The 18,175-nt window shown below is 42.4% G+C and overlaps 1 protein-coding gene across 2 annotated transcripts in view; it reads left to right on the top strand.

The window, feature by feature from the left end:
• PUDP (pseudouridine 5'-phosphatase) overlaps positions 1–18,175 on the top strand; it is a 665,979-nt gene that overhangs the window by 362,656 nt on the left and 285,148 nt on the right. The window contains exon 7 of one of the 2 annotated variants that reach the window (XR_009257300.1): positions 17,076–17,800. The exons of the other annotated variant lie outside the window; for it this stretch is intronic. The gene's annotated coding sequence lies outside the window, so the exon portion shown is untranslated. Of the gene's footprint in view, positions 1–17,075; positions 17,801–18,175 lie in introns of those variants that run through there. 2 annotated transcript variants of the gene reach the window in all.

Below are 18,175 nucleotides of genomic sequence, written 5' to 3'. Positions count from 1 at the left end.
CTATAGTCTCCTGATTTGTTCATTTTAGCCACTCTGACCAGCGTGAGGTGGTATCTCAGTGTGGTTTGGGTCACTTTTGGTTTTGAAATCACCTGCGTGCATGCAGAAATAGTAGGTAAAATGTCGATGCTTCTGTCCTGTTCATGGCTCTTATGTCAGCTTAGAGTTTAGGCCCTATCCCAGACCCTGAGGGTACAGGGAGTGGTTTTCCTCCCTTAGAACAGCCAGACCATTGAATGCCGTGTGGTCCATAGAAATGATGTGCAAGCATTTATAGAGATGGAAGGTGATTATGACCTGTTGTTAAATTTAAAATATGATCATCATTGGGGCGCCTGGTTGGCTCAGTCAGCTGAGCGTTTGACTTTGGCTCGGGTCATGACCTCACAGTTCAGGAGTTCAAGCCCCGCATCCAGCTCTCTGCTGTCAGCACAGAGCCCACTTTGGGTCCTCTGTCCCCCTCTCTGTGCCCCTCCCTTGCTTATGCTCGCTCTCTCTCAAAAATAAACATTAAAAAAACCTTTTTAATAGTCAGCATGAAGTCATTTTCCATAAATAAATATATATATGCATGTCTAATGTAATGTCATATTATAATGTATATAGAATGCATGTATAACTGTAATACATAAGCATATTTCTGTAAGGATATCTATATGCACAGTCAGACATATACACTCCCGTTGAGTATGTGTATGACTGCAACAGGCAGGCAGCCAATTTAGAACATCTAAGATCTGTGTCATAACAGTGGTATGTTGAAAGAAGAATGAATGAAGCTTGCTTTGAAGTCTCACCTAAATTTTATTCTTAGATGTCTCTATTTTAGCTTTACTTTTATATGGTTTGCAGTGCATGGTCAGCAACATATCGGCCAAAGATAACTTCTGTTTATATCTCCTTCCATATCTGTCTGCTTATCTACCTCTCTACCTATCTCTGTGTATCTCGATGTATGTATGTATGTATGTATCCATCCATCCATCCATCCATCCACCCATCCACCCATCCACCCATCCATCACATCTATCTATCTATCTATCTATCTATCTATCTATCTATCTATCATCTATCTATCTATCCATCCATTCTATCTATCTATCTATCTATCTATCTATCTATCTATCTATCTATCTATCTATCTATCTATCCATCCATCCATCTACCCATCCATCCACCATGTCTATCTATCTATCTATCTATCTATCTATCTATCTATCTATCTATCATCTATCTATCTATCTATCTATCCATCCATCCATTCATCATATCTATCTATCTATCTATCTATCTATCTATCTATCTATCTATCCATCCATCTACCCATCCATCCATCATGTCTATCTATCTATCTATCTATCTATCTATCTATCTATCCATCCATCTCTCCATGTATTCACCAACCCATCCAGCTCTCCAGCCAGTCTCAAACATCCATCCATCCATCCATCCATCCATCCACTCAAACATGTAGCAACTCAAACATCCATCCATCTACCCGTCTACCCACCCACAGACTTATCTACTCAAACATCCATCCATCCATCCATCCATCCATCCATCCATCCATCCATCCAATCTATCTATCTATCTATCCACCCACCCATCATATCTATCTATCTATCTATGTATCTGTCTATCTATCTATCTATCTATCTATCTAACTACTGTCCATATGCCTGTATGTATACATTTTCCATGGGTAGCACTGAATGGTTGAACTGTTGACAATGCAGATTTTTGCATTTTGTATAATTTACATAGAATAAGCTTCGTCTACAATCATCAGCCCTTTGAGACTCTGGTAGCAGCATTATTAGTTTGAAGTCATGACTTGTTCCCTGTTGAGCCCTTCTTCGTCCCTTTCTCTTCTGAAGACTCATTTGCTGCATATTTCCCTGGACCTAGAGTGCCCAGCAGACAATGCACCCCCATCTAGCTGTTAGTTCACACCTGGCCACCCCCCCACGCCCAGCTGGCTGTGCAGGCACGGGGAGAAGGGGAGATGTGTGTGTGTGTGTGTGTGTGTGTGTGTGTGTGTGTGTGTGTATAACCTGATGGGAGACAGATTCCTTTTGATCTTTCCTGGGAGATAACATTAAATGTAAGCTTTTTGAAACAGCGTCTTGATTGCAGATGCTCGGCTTCCCGTGGAAAAGACAAAGCCAAATAAGTAACAATATTTCCACTAAGTTGTGAATCTCAAAGGGCCCGCCATGGTGCTCACTTCAGGGACATAAAGATGGACAGATGCAGAGATGGACAGACACTATTCCTGGCTTAGACGAGCTTGCATTCTTGCACAGACCCACCTTTCCTCGGTGTTTCTTTCACAGGATTGCAAAGACCCAGTGAAGAGTCACCACTTTGGGGCCACTGCCTCTGAAAAGGCTCTTGGGGGGTTCCCAACCCTCTGGAACTCATCCATTTCTCAGAGCTCCTGAGATATCGTTGATGGCATGATGGGGGCCCAGGTCCTGTTCCTCTAGCAAAAACCATTCAGTGTCTCCCTGTCACTGCCTGTTGCAGAGACGTGAACTCCATATCCTTGCTCAGATGTAAACTAGAACGATTTATATATTCTAAAGAATGGTTTCCACTATGATCACTAGAGCTTGGTGCACCAATTCCCCGGCCTCCCGAGTCGGGCTGCCCACTGCTGCAATCGGCAGCGAATGCTTACTTTCCGAGTCTGGAAGGCTCTGTAGACGGGAGGCACCACCAGCCTGCCAGGCAGGGTGCTGACTCCGGGAAAGCATTCATTGCTGGTAATACTGTGGGTTCATAGTCTGGGGGATCAGACGGACAAACAGGATATTTGCTCTGTGTGAGTCACTTGGGCCCCAAGAGCAGGGCACCCAGAGAAGAAACCACTTCACGGCCTCAGAGCACAGCCGGGGAAGCACTGATAAGCTGTGGTGAACTGGGCAGATGAACGGCTTTGTGCCATCCCAAATGGACCTCGCGCTTAACATGCACAGCAACCTTGGACCCTCCCTTAGTCCTCTGGGTGACCTTTCTCCCTCCAGGGACGCTGCACCAAAAGGTGCTACGTTCAACCCTACACATGGCATCCTTTTATTTGCCTTAACGGGAAACTCGGGCTATGATGGACAAGCCAGGTGCTCGGGAGAGGTTGACAGCATGCACTTTGGGGCAGACGAGCAAGGCACAGCGATGACCCCTGGCTACGGGGAGACACTGGAACACACACACACTCCCTCTTATTGGCTCCACAGGAAACCAGGTCACTAAAAATGATTATAAACCAGACAAAGAAAGCAAGACCTTTTGTCCAGAGGCGTGAGCACCTGCTCCTGGATGGGGTGGGCCGAAGGGGGGTTTCTGGCGGCCACGCACAGCAGCAGCCACCTCCTGCATCACTTGGAACTGCATACCGCACATCCAGCCCAACGAACAGATGGTGCTAACACTTCATTTTGCCGCGCTTAATAGTAAGGACAATGGCAAGGGGGTGCCTGTGGAACACTTAACACCAAGAGTTGCTACTGGGTCCAGACAAAGGGGAACGGAGGCCACTTTAGGGCATGAGAGACCGAGGGGGTAACAACAGCAGTGCACGAAAAGAAGGCTGCATGAGCCTCGCTGTAAAGACCCACTGACTCAATCCTGGGCGCACCAGGGGTCCCTCAACCAGCTTGAATCTTCTATCATTTCCAGCACACGTGTGAGCAGTGGTGTCCTGTGTGTGTCAACGTCAGTGGCTCTGGTTCCGAGGGTTTAGTGCCTCCAGATGGAGCACAGTTAGCTCAAGTGGTGGTGACGATTCCATCATCAGTGTGGACAAAGGGTGAAGTTGCTTAGCCAGATTCTGTGTATCCTGTTTGCCTGGATCCCAACTCCTTTCTTTCAAGGAAGGAAGGAAGGAAGGAAGGAAGGAAGGAAGGAAGGAAAAGAAAAGAAAAGAAAAGAAAAGAAAAGAAAAGAAAAGAAAAGAAAAGAAAAGAAAAGAAGAAAAGAAAAGAAAAGAAAAGAAAAGAAAAGAAAAGAAAAGAAAAGAAAAGAAAACAACAAGTTTAGTTTCTTTGTGCCTTGGGTTTGACAAAATCAGAGAACTTTATGAGTGAAATGTATCTAAGAGCCTGCCATAAAAGACAATTGTCCAAAAGATGATAGACATATGTCGGCTCATGCTCTGAGCTGAGGGTCCCATCATTTTAAGGACTGCACAGGGCTGCCCAGCTCCACTCAAGCAGCATTTGTTGAGCTGTGCCTGGGGAGCAAAACACCTGTGGCTAATGTCATTTAGGGTTGGGGGTCTGTGAATAGCCCTTCTACTGAGCCACAGATAAAAGCCACCCACGATGCTTTCGGTGACTCAAGCACAGATTCCTTTTGCCTGGGGAATCAGGAAGGAGTTTCCAAATGGCCCATAAACTGGGTCTTGATGGGTTAGTAGCACTTGGAGAGACAGAAAGAAGGGGAGGAAGGTCCATTTGAAACTGGAACCCAGGCAGAGGGGCCTGCACAATTGTGTGGTGTCCCCAGGGCATCACGAATGGGTGAGAGGTGGGGTAGGGGCATAAGGCACAATCAGGCAATATGGTGGCAGGTGAGATTGGGGGGCAAGTAGAGACAGACCCCGGAAGATGCAGTGTGCTGTGTTGAGCAATGTGGTTTTATGTCAGGCTGTGCAGTGTCACCTGGGGATTTGAGTAGGGAGTTGGCATTCCCTAATCCTAATCTTTCAAGGGGGTGAGTCTAGTGGGCTTGCCAAAGGGCTTGGGGATGATGTGCTCCTTTTCAGAGATTCAGGTCCCTTGGGCTACAGTCATCTTGAGAATGACTCTACGTCCAGGGATTATGTACAAGAGTATAGATACCTACAGACTAAGGTGCTAAGAGTATACATACATACCATGTAGATACCTATGCGTAGGACAGAGGGCAAAGGGTTGGCTGCCTTGGGGACAGCATTTGCCTCTGGATCTCTGTTGGATTTTAAACTGAGTTAACTGGCCCCTGCTCACTCACTCCTGCACACTTTTGAGGATGTGGCAGGAAGCCAGCATCGACAGGTAATGCTGTTATACAGACGAGGGACCCATGGGACCCTGGCCCTGACTTGCTCCTTGATACTCCTCTTCATCCTCCAAGCCTTGTATGGGAATCCTGATCATGGAGACATTGGCCATAAACTGACCATGACCAGAATGATGACTGTTGACTTGCAAAGGCCGTTTGATGCAATGGTAAAGACTCATGAGAAGAACTTAGTGTCTCCTCCCCTATTAAAGAATCTAGTCGTTATGTGCACTAACACCATACAGGTTAATACCCCAGTGCAGTTCATTTATATATGCATCCCATTCTCTTAAAGCCCCCGAGGGCCCCACAGATGTCATCTCATTAATCTCCCTGGCACTTTTAGGAGCCGCAAGACAGCCCTGGGGCCATGGGTTACATTAGGGAAACCAGAGGGAGACAGGGAGTGTCTTACTTCAGGCTACAGGGTCTATTTCTATCCTGGCAGAGACAACTCTTATTCTGGAGGGTTCTGCCCACAAGCCATCGTTGTCACACTGTGTGGGGGGATAGAGGCTTCCGGAATGCTACCATGGGCAGTTGGCATTTCACATGAATTCTTTCCAAGAGACTGACCAAAACTTGTTGACTCTCCATTCAGGAATGTAGAAACAGATAGACCATTCTTTCCTTAGGGCATCTGTCCATGTTTGGCCATGGTTGATCGACTCAACTATTTTAGGAATTCAACTTGTTTTGGAGGGCGGGAAGTGTGTTTTCGGGGGAATGCAGCCATGATCGAAGGAAATCCCATTGGAGACTTTTTGTTTGTTTTTGCTTTAGAGGAGACATTGTCAAAAATTAACAGTGAGGTATTGAAGTTCTACTTAAACAGAGAAGATACGATAGATTGTTAGATGGGGGTAGGTGTTTCTCCAGAGTCCGTACACAGTTGTAAAATAAAGTGCCAATGCCATTGGTGGGTATCAGATTGTGTAAAAACACGATGTTGTTGTTGTTGTTTGTTTTGTTGTTGTTGTTGTTGTTGTTGTTGTTGTTGTTGTTGTTTTACAAGAAACCATGCTTCTTGTTACTCTGGCAAACCATCCAGTGGTTGAGAAAGACTGACCCAGTCCTGCTTCTAGAAGATGCATTTCATGGAGCCCTCTAAGCATTCATAAAACTTAATTGTTCCTTTCTTAGTGAACTCCAACCCTTTTTAAAGAATTCATTGTATGTTATTACTTTTTTTTTGGTTTTTTTTTGTTTGTTTGTTTTTTTTTTACAAAATTTTGTCTAAGTTCTAGTTAGCTAACATACAGTGTAGTATTGGTTTTAGGAGTAGAATTCAGTGATTCATCTCACATATAACCCGAAGTTCTCATACCAACTAGTGTTCTCCTTAATGCCCATCCCCATCTATCCCATCCCCCCACCCACCTCCCTTTCATAAACCCTCAGTTTGTTCTCTGTATTTAAGAGTCTCTTATGGTTTCTTTCCCTGTCTCTTTTTCTCTTTTTCCCCCCTTCCCTTATGTTCATCTGTTTTGTTTCTTAAATTCCATGTGATTGAAGTCATGTGGTATTTCTCTTTCTCTGACTTACTTTGCTTAGTGTCATACACTCTAGCTCCATCCATATCATTGCAAATGGCAAGATTTTATTCTTTTTGATGGCTGAGTAGTATTCTATTGTGTATATATACTATGTCATATTTATCCATTCACCAGTCAGTTGACGTTTAGGCTCTTTCCATAGTTTGGCTATTGTTGATAACAGGGCTATAAACATTGGGGTGCATATACCCCTTCAAATCAGCATTTTTGTATCCTTTGGATAAATACCCTCTAGTGAGACTGCTGGATCATAGGATAGTTTGATTTTTAACTTTTGGAGGAACTTCCATACTGTTTTCCAGAATAGCTGCACCAGTTTGCATTCCCACCAGCAGTGCAATTTGTATGCTGTTACTGATGTTTACTTACCTAATCTTATAAAATGCGTGACACAATACATGTGACATAAATGTTACATTTTAACCTTTTGTGAAAGTGTCTAGATCAAATGCCATTAAGTATGTCCACATTGTTGCCCAACAATCACCACCATCCATATCTAGAACTGTTCTCCTCTTTCCGAACTAGAACTCGGTATTTTACTACACAACAATTCCCCCTTCCTTCCTCCCACTGCCCTGCAGCTCCTGGAAACCACTAATCTACTTTGTCTCTATGATTTTGGCTGTGTTCTGGGTACCACATGTAAGCAGAGTCAAGTAGTAGTTCTCCTTTTGTATCTGTCTCATTTAACTTCCATAATGTTGCAGGACAGCAGAATACGCTACCCCAAAATATGCTACTTTGGCACAGGGATTATTTGGAGTTGACAGCAATTGAGAAGAAGCATATATAAGTCAAGCTCCCTGAGCTCCCCCCGTTTGCCTAAAAGCAGGACATAAATTAACAAAGGTGTCCCTCCCCTTCCCCCATCTAGAAGGACAAATGGTCACCCCGAGACAACTTTAGACCCCATCATCTTGGAGGACACACTGGAGGAATCTACATCAAAAACCTTACTAACTAGACTTCATCTCCCATTAGTCTATCTTCCCATAGATTGGGGTTGGAAGCCCCAAACCACGTCCTTATTTCCTATTATTTCTCTCTTTTTTTTTTTTTTTTTTTTTAAATTTTTTTTTCAACGCTTTTTTAATTTATTTTTGGGACAGAGAGAGACAGAGCATGAACGGGGGAGGGGCAGAGAGAGAGGGAGACACAGAATCAGAAACAGGCTCCAGGCTCCGAGCCATCAGCCCAGAGCCTGACGCGGGGCTCGAACTCACGGACCGCGAGATCGTGACCTGGCTGAAGTTGGACGCTTAACCGACTGCGCCACCCAGGCGCCCCATTTCCTATTATTTCTCAATGAGTTTATTGTTCTTTGCTGAAGTTGCCATAAAAGCCAGAGTTCCGAGTTTACCTGAGTATCTCCAATACAGACAAGAGATAAACATGTTAACAAACTTCTGTTTGCTTTTCTCTCGTTCATCTTTTTTTTTTAATTAAAGAAATTTTTAACTTTTATGGATTTGAGAGAGAGAGAGAGAGAGAGAGAGAGAGAGAACACAAGCAGGGGAAGAGGCAGAGAGAGAGGGGGACAGAGAATCCGAAGCAGGCTCTAGGCTCCGAGCTGTCGGCACAGAGCCCGACGCGGGGCTCGAACCCATGAACTGTGAGATCATGACCTGAGCCGAAGTCGGACGCTTAACCAACTGAGCCCCCAGGTGGCCCTCATCTGTCTTTCATTACAGAGATCCCCACCAACAACTCAGAAGGGGAGAGGGACCCTTTTTCTGCCTCCCTACAGCGTCCTCACGATACATCCATATTGTATCATGTGTCAGAATTTCATCCCTTTTCAAGATTGAATAATATTCCATTGTTTACATAAGCCACATTCTGTTGCTTATTGAAGTCATCTTGAATTATTTTTTGATTCTCAAGTTTCTGTGCCAATATGTTAGTCCTCTGGCAATTAAGGAGATGAGGTTATGAAGGCACACATCCTTTTTTAACCAATATTTTATATGTGGACAGGCAGATTGCTTGGAAATCCTATATACTCAGTGATTTCTACTTTACGTTGTTTTATTCTTCTGCAGAGGCAGACATCTGTTTCACTGAATTTAAGGGAATTACAGAAAAAGACAAAGCCCATCCATTTTTACCTTCAGAATCTTATAACTTATAATTTTATACCTGTATCTTTATTAAATTTTTTGAATTTTATTTATTTTTGAGGGAGACAGTGTGAGTGGGGGAGGGACAGAGAGAGAGAGAGAGAGAGAGAGAGAGAGAATCTCAAGCAGTCTATGGCCCTCCAGCACAGAGCCCAATGTAGGGCTTGAACTCATGAAACTGTGAGATCATGACCTGAGCCGAGAGCAAGAGTCAGACACCTAAACGACTGAGCCACCCAGGCACCCATGTAACTATATCTTACCATCATATAACTACAGTCTTATAACTCAGTTGTTGCACATGTGTCTGATCTGTAAGAGCCTCACATCTGCAGGTGCTAACGTAGGGCAGTGTGGTATTGAGTGAACCCCTCTCCACATGCTGACATCCTTTCTCCTTTCAAAGACCCAGTGAGAGTTTCTTCTCCTCCCCATACTGTCTTTGTCAATAATTTTCCAGTAGTTCAGTACACATTGCTTAATGAAGTATCCTTCAGAAAACTGAAGCAGAAAACGAAATTATTGGATGATTACAAGAGCCGTCTCTTTGTGATTAGGGATAAGAACACTGACAACACTTAGGACAAGGTTATCCATGCTGAATGCCCAAGCAGACACAGTCTACGTCATGCATTTTTGGGGTTGAACATGTAGGTTGTTGAGCTGAGGGGGGAATTTATACCTGAAAACAAACATACCGTGTGGTAAGATCACTGATGGCATAAAATGGCAGGCATGACCCAGGCCTCGATTTCATAAGTTCCCAGGTGATTCTGTTGTGCTCTCGGTTGAGAATATGTCATTAAACAAAGGATATAAACAAAGGTGTTCTCATCTCCTTGTAGAAAAAATGAAAAACCATTTATTAGTCTCAGTACCACCAAGAGATAGACTAATGCTAGGGAAAACAAAGGAAAAGCTGTAAATCCAAATGAAATAAAGAGTGTGTTTGCATAGGTGACCGATTCTAAAGCAATTATAGAAATGTCTTTCGTGATGTTTTAAAGGATCAATCAGCTTTATAAAGTATTTCTTAAGGGGAAAATCGTGGTGGGAACAATCGCTCCCACTGCTTGACCCAAATCAATCAATTATGGAATTGGCTTCATTTTGGCCTGCTTGCTCCAGAAACATTCTCAAGTGAGATTAGTGCTAAAAGTATATTTATCTATCAAAATGACCTACCTCTCCTCTCTAATCTGTAATATTGGCTATATGGAACTTGGTAAATCTGTGGAGTTGGAGGCATGGTAATCAGACCTAAGCAATCAAAAGTGATTTAAAATGTTAAATATGCTTCTGTGAAAAACCAAATCAAATGATACAGGTTTGCTTAAAGCTTAAAGCTCCCAATTTAATTGCCAGATAATTCTGCAACCTAAACAAACCTGCAAACAGTCTGTTTTTGTATAGACTACAGCAAATGGAAACATGTACAACTATATATTTATATACATGCACATAACAATGGATGTTTCCATATGTGATACATATATTAAAAAGATAGGTTCCAGGGGCTCCTGGGAGGCTTAGTCGGTTATGCGTTCTGACTTTGGCTCGGGTCATGATCTCGCTGCTCTCTGCTCCTGGGTTTGAGCCCCGCCTTGGGCTCTGTGCTGACAGTGTGGAGCCTGCTTAGGATTCTCTCTTTCTCTCTCTCTCTCTGTCTGCCTCTCCTCTGCTCACTGTCTATCTCTCTCTCACAATAAATAAATAAAGTTAAAAAAAATAGATATACATTGTGGGGCGCCTCGGTGGCCGAGTCGGCTAAGCGTCGCACTTCGGTTCAGGTCATGATCTCAAGGTTCGTGGGTTTGAGCCCGGCATGGGGCTCTTTGCTGACAGCTCAGAGCCTGGAGCCTGCTTCAGATTCTGTGTCTCCCTCTCTCTCTGCTCCTCCCCCGCTCACGCTCTGTCTCTCTCTCTCTCTTTCAAAAATAAATAAACATTAAAAAACAGATAGGTTCCTTCTGTGTGTATTACAATTTCCTGGTTTCATTAGGAATACAACATAGATATTTATACATATTGACACTTAGATCTTATCCTTTCTGGGTTCATCTTGAGATGAAAGGGGGGAAAAGGATACAAATGAGAACCTTTTAAAAAGAAACTTGGGGGGGGCGCCTGGGTGGCGCAGTCGGTTAAGCGTCCGACTTCAGCCAGGTCACGATCTCGCGGTCCGTGAGTTCGAGCCCCACGTCAGGTTCTGGGCCGATGGCTCGGAGCCTGGAGCCTGCTTCCGATTCTGTGTCTCCCTCTCTCTCTGCCCCTCCCCCGTTCATGCTCTGCCTCTCTCTGTCCCAAAAATAAATAAAAAACGTTGAAAAAAAATTTAAAAAAATAAAAAATAAAAAGAAACTTGGGAAACTACCTTGGATAATTGCAAGTTAGCTCCTTTGGATGTAAAATGGCATGGGCCTTTTCATTTTAGTGAAGAAGAAACATATTCTGCCTCTTCGGGAAGAAGTTTAAATTGTAAAGGATCAACTTTTTTAATGAACCGTGTGCAGTTCCAATAGATGAGCTTTGGATGTAGAATATCGAAAGGTCTTAGAAAGGAGACGGTGCACGTAGTACACCTTCTGACCCACGGCTCCAGCCATATAGTAGATGGTCGGGAGGTGTTAGTTCAGTAAACGAAGATGCTTTCGTAAGAAACATCCACGGGGGAGGAAGACAGGCTGCAAAGAGCAGGCCGACCTCACTCAAACTAGTTGAAACACTGAGGGCCATTATTTCATTGATGCAAGTGCAGCGGGGAGAGCCAGCCTCCAAAGAGATTGATGACTTCATGGGGCGCCTGGGTGGCGCAGTCGGTTAAGCGTCCGACTTCAGCCAGGTCACGATCTCGCGGTCCGTGAGTTCGAGCCCCGCGTCAGGCTCTGGGCTGACGGCTCGGAGCCTGGAGCCTGTTTCCGATTCTGTGTCTCCCTCGCTCTCTGCCCCTCCCCCGTTCATGCTCTGTCTCTCTCTGTCCCAAAAATAAATTAAAAAAACGTTCAAAAAAAAATTTTTTTAAAAGAGATTGATGGCTTCACCAGCTCAACTGCACCATCAAGATCCTTCCACCTCCCTGGTCCTTCTAAGGCAGCGGCTTCATCATTGGCTGCGGGTGGTTGCCAGTAGCAATCAGAGCATCTTCATCCACATCCTCATGGAGGGACAGTGACTGGCCTCTGTTTCCCAGCAACCCCATCCGGCAGATCTCTTTCTGTAACTCATCCGTTCAATGTGGACCCATTCTTGGCGCAAGGGATTGGGAATGACCAGTGGTGGTCCATGATGATACTCTGGGAGGTGCTGCTATATAACCCCCAGGCTGACTCTTCCCTCTTTTTCTTTTAGAAAATAACACGCTATAATAGAATCTCCTTGCAGTCATAATATCTCAGTCTGGGGTGGTAGCAATGTAGCAAGATTTGGCATAGCAAAGTGTGAGGTACAAAGAATGTATAGAGTTCCCAAAGTGATTATCATCCATGGTGGGTCTGGGATTGCCAGATAGTTTTTTTTTTTTAATTTTTAAAATATTTGTTTATTTTTGAGAGAGAAAGAAAGAAATAGCACAAGCAGGGAAGGGGCAGAGAGAGAGGAGGAGACACAGAATCCCAAGCAGGCTCCAGGCTCCGAGCTGTCAGCACAGAGCCCAACACGGGGCTCAAACTCACAAATTGTGAGATTGTGACTTGAGCCGAACTTGGATGCTTAACTGACTGAGCCACGCAGGTGCCCCAGATAGTATTTTTTTTTTTAATTCAAGTATAATTAACATACATTGTTATATTAGTTTCAGGTATACAGTATGATTCATCAAGTCTATACATTGTTCAGTGCTCATCATGTTACATGTAGTCTCCATCTTGCTTATCTGTTTCATTCGTCCCCCTACTCATCTCTCCTCTGGCAACCACAGTTTATTCTGTATATTTGAGTCTGGTTTTTTATATGTCTCTTTTTTTCTTGGCTCATATATATATAGAATATTACATATGTATATGCCATATATATATGTGTGTATGTATATGTGTGTGTATATATACATATATATACATATATATATACATATATATACATATATATATGTATATATACACATATATATATACACCACATCTTCCTTATCCATTCATTTATTGTTGGACAGTTTGCCTGCTTCCATAATAATGCTGCTATAAACATCGAGTGCATATATATATACATATATATATATATATATAGTTTTGAATTAATGTTTTCCTATTCTTTGGATAAATACCCAGTAGTGGAATTATTGGATCATATGGTAATTCTGTTTTTAACTTTTTGAGAAAGCTCATACTGTTTTCCACAGTGGCTGCACCAGTTTGCATTCCCACCAACAGCGTAAGAGGGTTCCTTTTTCTCCACATCCCCCTCAACACGAGTTGTTTCTTCTGTTGTTGATTTTAGCCCTTGTAACTGGTGTGAGGTGGTATCTCATTGTAGTTTTGATTTATATTTCTGTGATGATGAGTGATGTTGAGCATCTTTTCACGTGTCTGTAGACCATCAATATATATTCTTTGGAAAAATGTCTATTCATGTCCTATGCCCACTTTTTAATTGGCTAATTTGTGTGGTTTTTTTCTTGGTGTTGAGTTGTAAGTTTTTTACATATTTTGGATACTAACCCTTTATCAGATATGTCATTTGCAAACATCTCCCATTCTGAACACTGTCTTTTAGTTTTGTTTCCTTCACTGTGCACAAGCCTTTTATTTTGGTGTAGTCCAAACAGCTGAATTCTGCTTTTGTTTCCCTTGCCTTGGGAGACGTATCTAGAAAGATGTTTCTATGGCTGATGTGCGACAAACTACTGCCTATGTTTTCTTCTAGGAGTTTTAATGGTGTCCGATCTCACACTTAGGGCTTTAACCTTTTTTGAGTTTACTTTTGTGTATGGTGTAAGAAAGTGATCCCATTTCATTCTTTTGCATGTTGCTGTCCATTTCTCCCAGCACCCTTCGTTGCAGAGACTGTCTTTTTCCCATTGTATATCCTTGCTTCCGTTGTCGAAGATTAATTGACCATCTAGTCACAGGTTTATTTCTAGATCTCCTATTCTGTTCCAATGACCTGTGTGTCTACTTTTGTGTCAGTACCGTACTTCTTTTTCAAGATTGCTTTGGCTATTCAGGGCCTTTCTTGGTTCCACATACATTTTAGGATTGTTTTTCTAGTTCTGTGAACAATGCTGTTGGTATTTTGATGGGGATTGCATTGAATCTGTCGATTGCTTTAGGTAGTATGGACATTTTAGCAATATTGGATCTACTAATCCATGAGCATTGTTAGAGCCAGTTGTGTTGTGTTACCTCTGCAGTGCTGGATTCAGGATTCTTGGAGTTGGTTGAACTGAGAGTATTCTTAAAGGTAATAGGCATTTGTATCTAAACTATATAGGAAGCAGAATTTTGGACCAAAGCCCCCAAAGGGAACTTTCATTTATAACAATTAACAGGAATTCGAAGTTACATTTCTAGCTGAGTGTTAAAAACCATAGAAAAACACCTTCACTTCCCAGTGCCTTTTTTACTGTATTCACTACACAAAACATTTTGCCTAAAAGAATAAGTTTAATTAAGTAAAGATCTTCATTCAGAAATAATCATGTATGCAACATTAAAAATAGTAACAAGGGTGCCTGGGGGCTCAGTTGGTTAAGCATCCGAGTTCAGTTCAGGTCATGATCTCACAGTTCGTGAGTTAGAGCCCCACATCGGGCTCTGTGCGGACAGCTCATAGCCTAGAGCCTGCTTCACATTTTGTGTCTCCCTCTGTCTCTGTCCCTACCCTGCTCACACCCTGTCTCTGTCTCTCTCAAAAATAAATAAATGTTAAAAAAAAAGATTTAAAATAAATAATAAAAATAAAGATTTTGTTTTAAGGGGTGTCTGGGTGGCTGAGTTGGTTAAGTGTCTGACTCAAGTCATGATGTAGAGGTTCATGGGTTCAAGCCCCACGTCGGGCTCTGTGCTGACAGCTCAGAGCCCAGAGCCTGCTTCTGATTCTGTGTCTCCCTCTCTGTATTCCCCTCTTCCACTCACACTCTGTCTCTCTCTCAAAAAATAAACATTTAAAAATTTTTTAAAAATAGTAACAAAATTTATATGGTAGATAATACTACATGTTGACACAGACTATCTTATTTAGTCATTAAAATAACAACTTTGCTGAATCCATCCATCTGTCCATCCATCCATCCATCCATCCATCCATCCATCCATGTATGTTTATCTCTCTTTCTGAACTATATGGGAGGGAAAAAAAAGCCCTTTTTCCCTCTACCTTTTTAGGACCTGTATCTGGGGTGTTTGAATTAAACTGACAAAACACAGATCAACAGAATAAAAGGCAGATGTTTCTTTATTGATACTAATATCTTTGTCTATGGGAGCTTCACAAAAAAGAAGTGAAAACCCAGAGAAGCAGTTAGACTCGGGTGCTTTATATACCATTTTAACAAAAGGCAATAAATTATGGAGAAGTGACCAGACAAAGGAAAAAGTGTTTGGCCTCTAGGAGCATCTTCACAAAGGGAAATTTATGTCCTACTTTTGGCCAGGAAGGGGGAGGGCAGAGTCCTTCCTGAATCTGCTGCTTCTCCATTGCCTTCAACTCAGAATAATCTTAATGGCAAAGTGTCATATATTGAGGTGGCATAATCTGATCCATCATCTATCCATCTATCTATGTATCTATGTATCTATCTATCATCTATCCATTATTATCTATCTATGTATTATCTATCTATCTATCTATCTATCTATCTATCTATCTATCTATCTATAATGTATTTGTGTATTATCTATCTATCTATCTATCGATCTATCTATCTATAATGTATTTGTGTATTATCTATCTATCTATCTATCTATCTATCTATCTATCTATAATGTATTTGTGTATTATCTATCTATCTATCTATCTATCTATCATTCCAAAACTCAGGGTCCCCACAATACAGGGTCCCCACAATAATCAATATGTAAAATTATTATGGGAATGCTCTAGGCATTACCCTCAATGCATGTGGTAAAACTTATTACTAGCATGAGTGTGTACAACGTTAAGACCTTACCCCATAGCGAATAAGTAAAAAAAAAAAAAAAATGAAGAACTTTTGTTTTCATTATATCCATTTTCTTTACTACATTATATTTTTAGAGTTTAAAAAATAATGACTTGCTTTGTCAGGCTCCCATTAATGGTAAGGAATCAATTTAGATGTTTAATTTTGTCCTAGACCAGAATCTCCCCTTTCTCAAAGAGAAGAACGGAGAGAGAGTGAGAGAAAGATTATATATATATTCATATTTATATATATGTGTATATGTGTGGAGAGAGAGGAGACTCATATGTATGTGATATGGAACACATACTCCTTACTACAACTTTGTAGACCATGGAAAGCAGCGAACTTGTAAAGCATGCACTTTAGAAGTAGCTCGGGGAAGACCTACGAGGGCCTATACGTTTGAAAGTCCTGATTCTTGGAAACCTACGTTTACCAACTTTGCTTGCACTCGCTGTCTCTGCTCCTGCTGAGTTCCCTTTTGGCAGATTATGTAAGTCGGGAGGGCACCGTGGATCATTATTCCAACTTTTTCTTCTTAGCTTTGCTCCTCGTGAGCCATTCCTTCCTACTGAAGTTGAAAATAGCCGTGCCTCTTTGATGCAGAAGAAAGAAGTTGTCGCTAGTCCTGAAGAGGAACAGGCTTGGCAGTAAAGGGAATTTTCGAGTTCTTTCTCGGCCAGTCCTGCAGTGACGAGAGCACAGTAACGGCTTCATGTGTCACATCTATAGCATGTAACTGCTCTGTGATGGGACGCTGAGGTTTCCTCTGTGATGTGACTTGCTGACGTCCTCAAACTAAAAGAGTCGTCACTCTTCATTGGGAAAACTGCTTCCCCCTCCCCCCACCCAGGGAAAGTTTTTAGTCAAGGCCATATTCTCAGGTTTGCATTAACAAGTCAATGTGCCTCATCAGTGTCCATTATGTTTATTTTGGTGACAATAGATTTAAAGTTAGAGGAAATTTTTGACTCACTTATGGGGACAGAAAGCCATCCCAGGCATCTAGATGTTATTAAAAATTCTAAAATTAAAGCTTAAAGGGCAGGAGACACTATTCTTTTTCTCTATTTACTCGACCTGTCTGTAGGTATTTTTGTAAATAAATATAAGAGGAAATAATGTCTGTCTTCTTAATTAATTTCACAAAGACATTTTGAGCTTGACATAAGCGTTGAATATGAAAGCGTTTTGCAATAATTCTCAGCCACATTCAATCATATTCTTAACACATGATTCTGGATGCTCTGAAAGCCTTCAGGCATTTCAGCATTTGGATTTCACTCGACGTGCATATCCGTCCAGACTTCACAACTGTGGGTCACTTAGGACCGTCAAGCTACACAAACTGTGCCCCAGAGATCAACAGTTAGTGGAGTCACCAGAGAGCTCACTGGAAATGCAGAACTTCGGGCTCGGACCGCCTAAGACCTACTGAACCTGACTTCCTTGTGCCAAGACCTCCAAGACATTCGATGTGCACGGAAGCGTGAGAGCCACTGATGTCAACATCTCCACGTAATGAATTCTTCAACTTCTTGTGCACTACGATGAACTGGAGAATATTCCTCCAAAGATGTGTTGAGCCTGGGTGTTTGTAGGATTCAATGTGTGTTTCATCCTTTCGTGATCTTCCCACCCCACCCCCATTAGCTGTTCTGGAGAGATCTCAGGTGGCAGATTCCCACCTCGCCTTGTTAGGGCCTCGTGGTACCCATGTGGGGACTTCCAAGATTGCCCAGTCCCCTGAGGATATCAGAGCAGGGCACGTAGCATTAAAACGTGCAGCATTGGGGTGCCTGGGTGGCTCAGTCGTTTAAGCGTCCAACTTGGGCTCAGGTCATGACTTCACAGTTCATGAGTTCAAGCCCCGTGTCGGGCTCTACGCTGACAGTGTGGAGCCTGCTTGGGATTCTGTCTCTCCCTGTCTCTCTCTGCCCTTTCCCTGCTCTTGCTCTCTCTCTCTCTCTCTCTCTCTCTCTCTCTCAAAATAAATAAATAAATAAACTAAAAAAAGTTATTAGGAACTTAAAAAAAAAGTGCAGCATTAAAAGTAAGAAAAAATGGAAGTTTGTCCGCGGCAATCTGTTGCGCACTGTGCAAACGATCACAGTAAAGTAAGTGGACATCTGGAAACTGTAGGTTTGTCTCTTCTGTTAGGTGAACTTCCTTCTGGTGACTGTTAAATCAGCTCATGAGGAATAGAGCCTGAGGTTCAACCCAAAATTGGCACAGTTTGATGTAAGGAAGGAGCAACACAAAGACATTTACTGGGCAGTGAAATTGATACATCATGTTTTTTGTTTTTGTTTTAGTTTTAAATGTTTTTTTTAAATTTATTTTTGAGAGAGACA

Source organism: Neofelis nebulosa, chromosome X (assembly GCF_028018385.1).
Source record: "Neofelis nebulosa isolate mNeoNeb1 chromosome X, mNeoNeb1.pri, whole genome shotgun sequence".
In the NCBI taxonomy this organism is placed as follows: domain Eukaryota; kingdom Metazoa; phylum Chordata; class Mammalia; order Carnivora; family Felidae; genus Neofelis; species Neofelis nebulosa.
The sequence above is the reverse complement of the archived record's forward strand: the minus strand, read 5'-3'. Positions and strand labels throughout refer to the sequence as shown.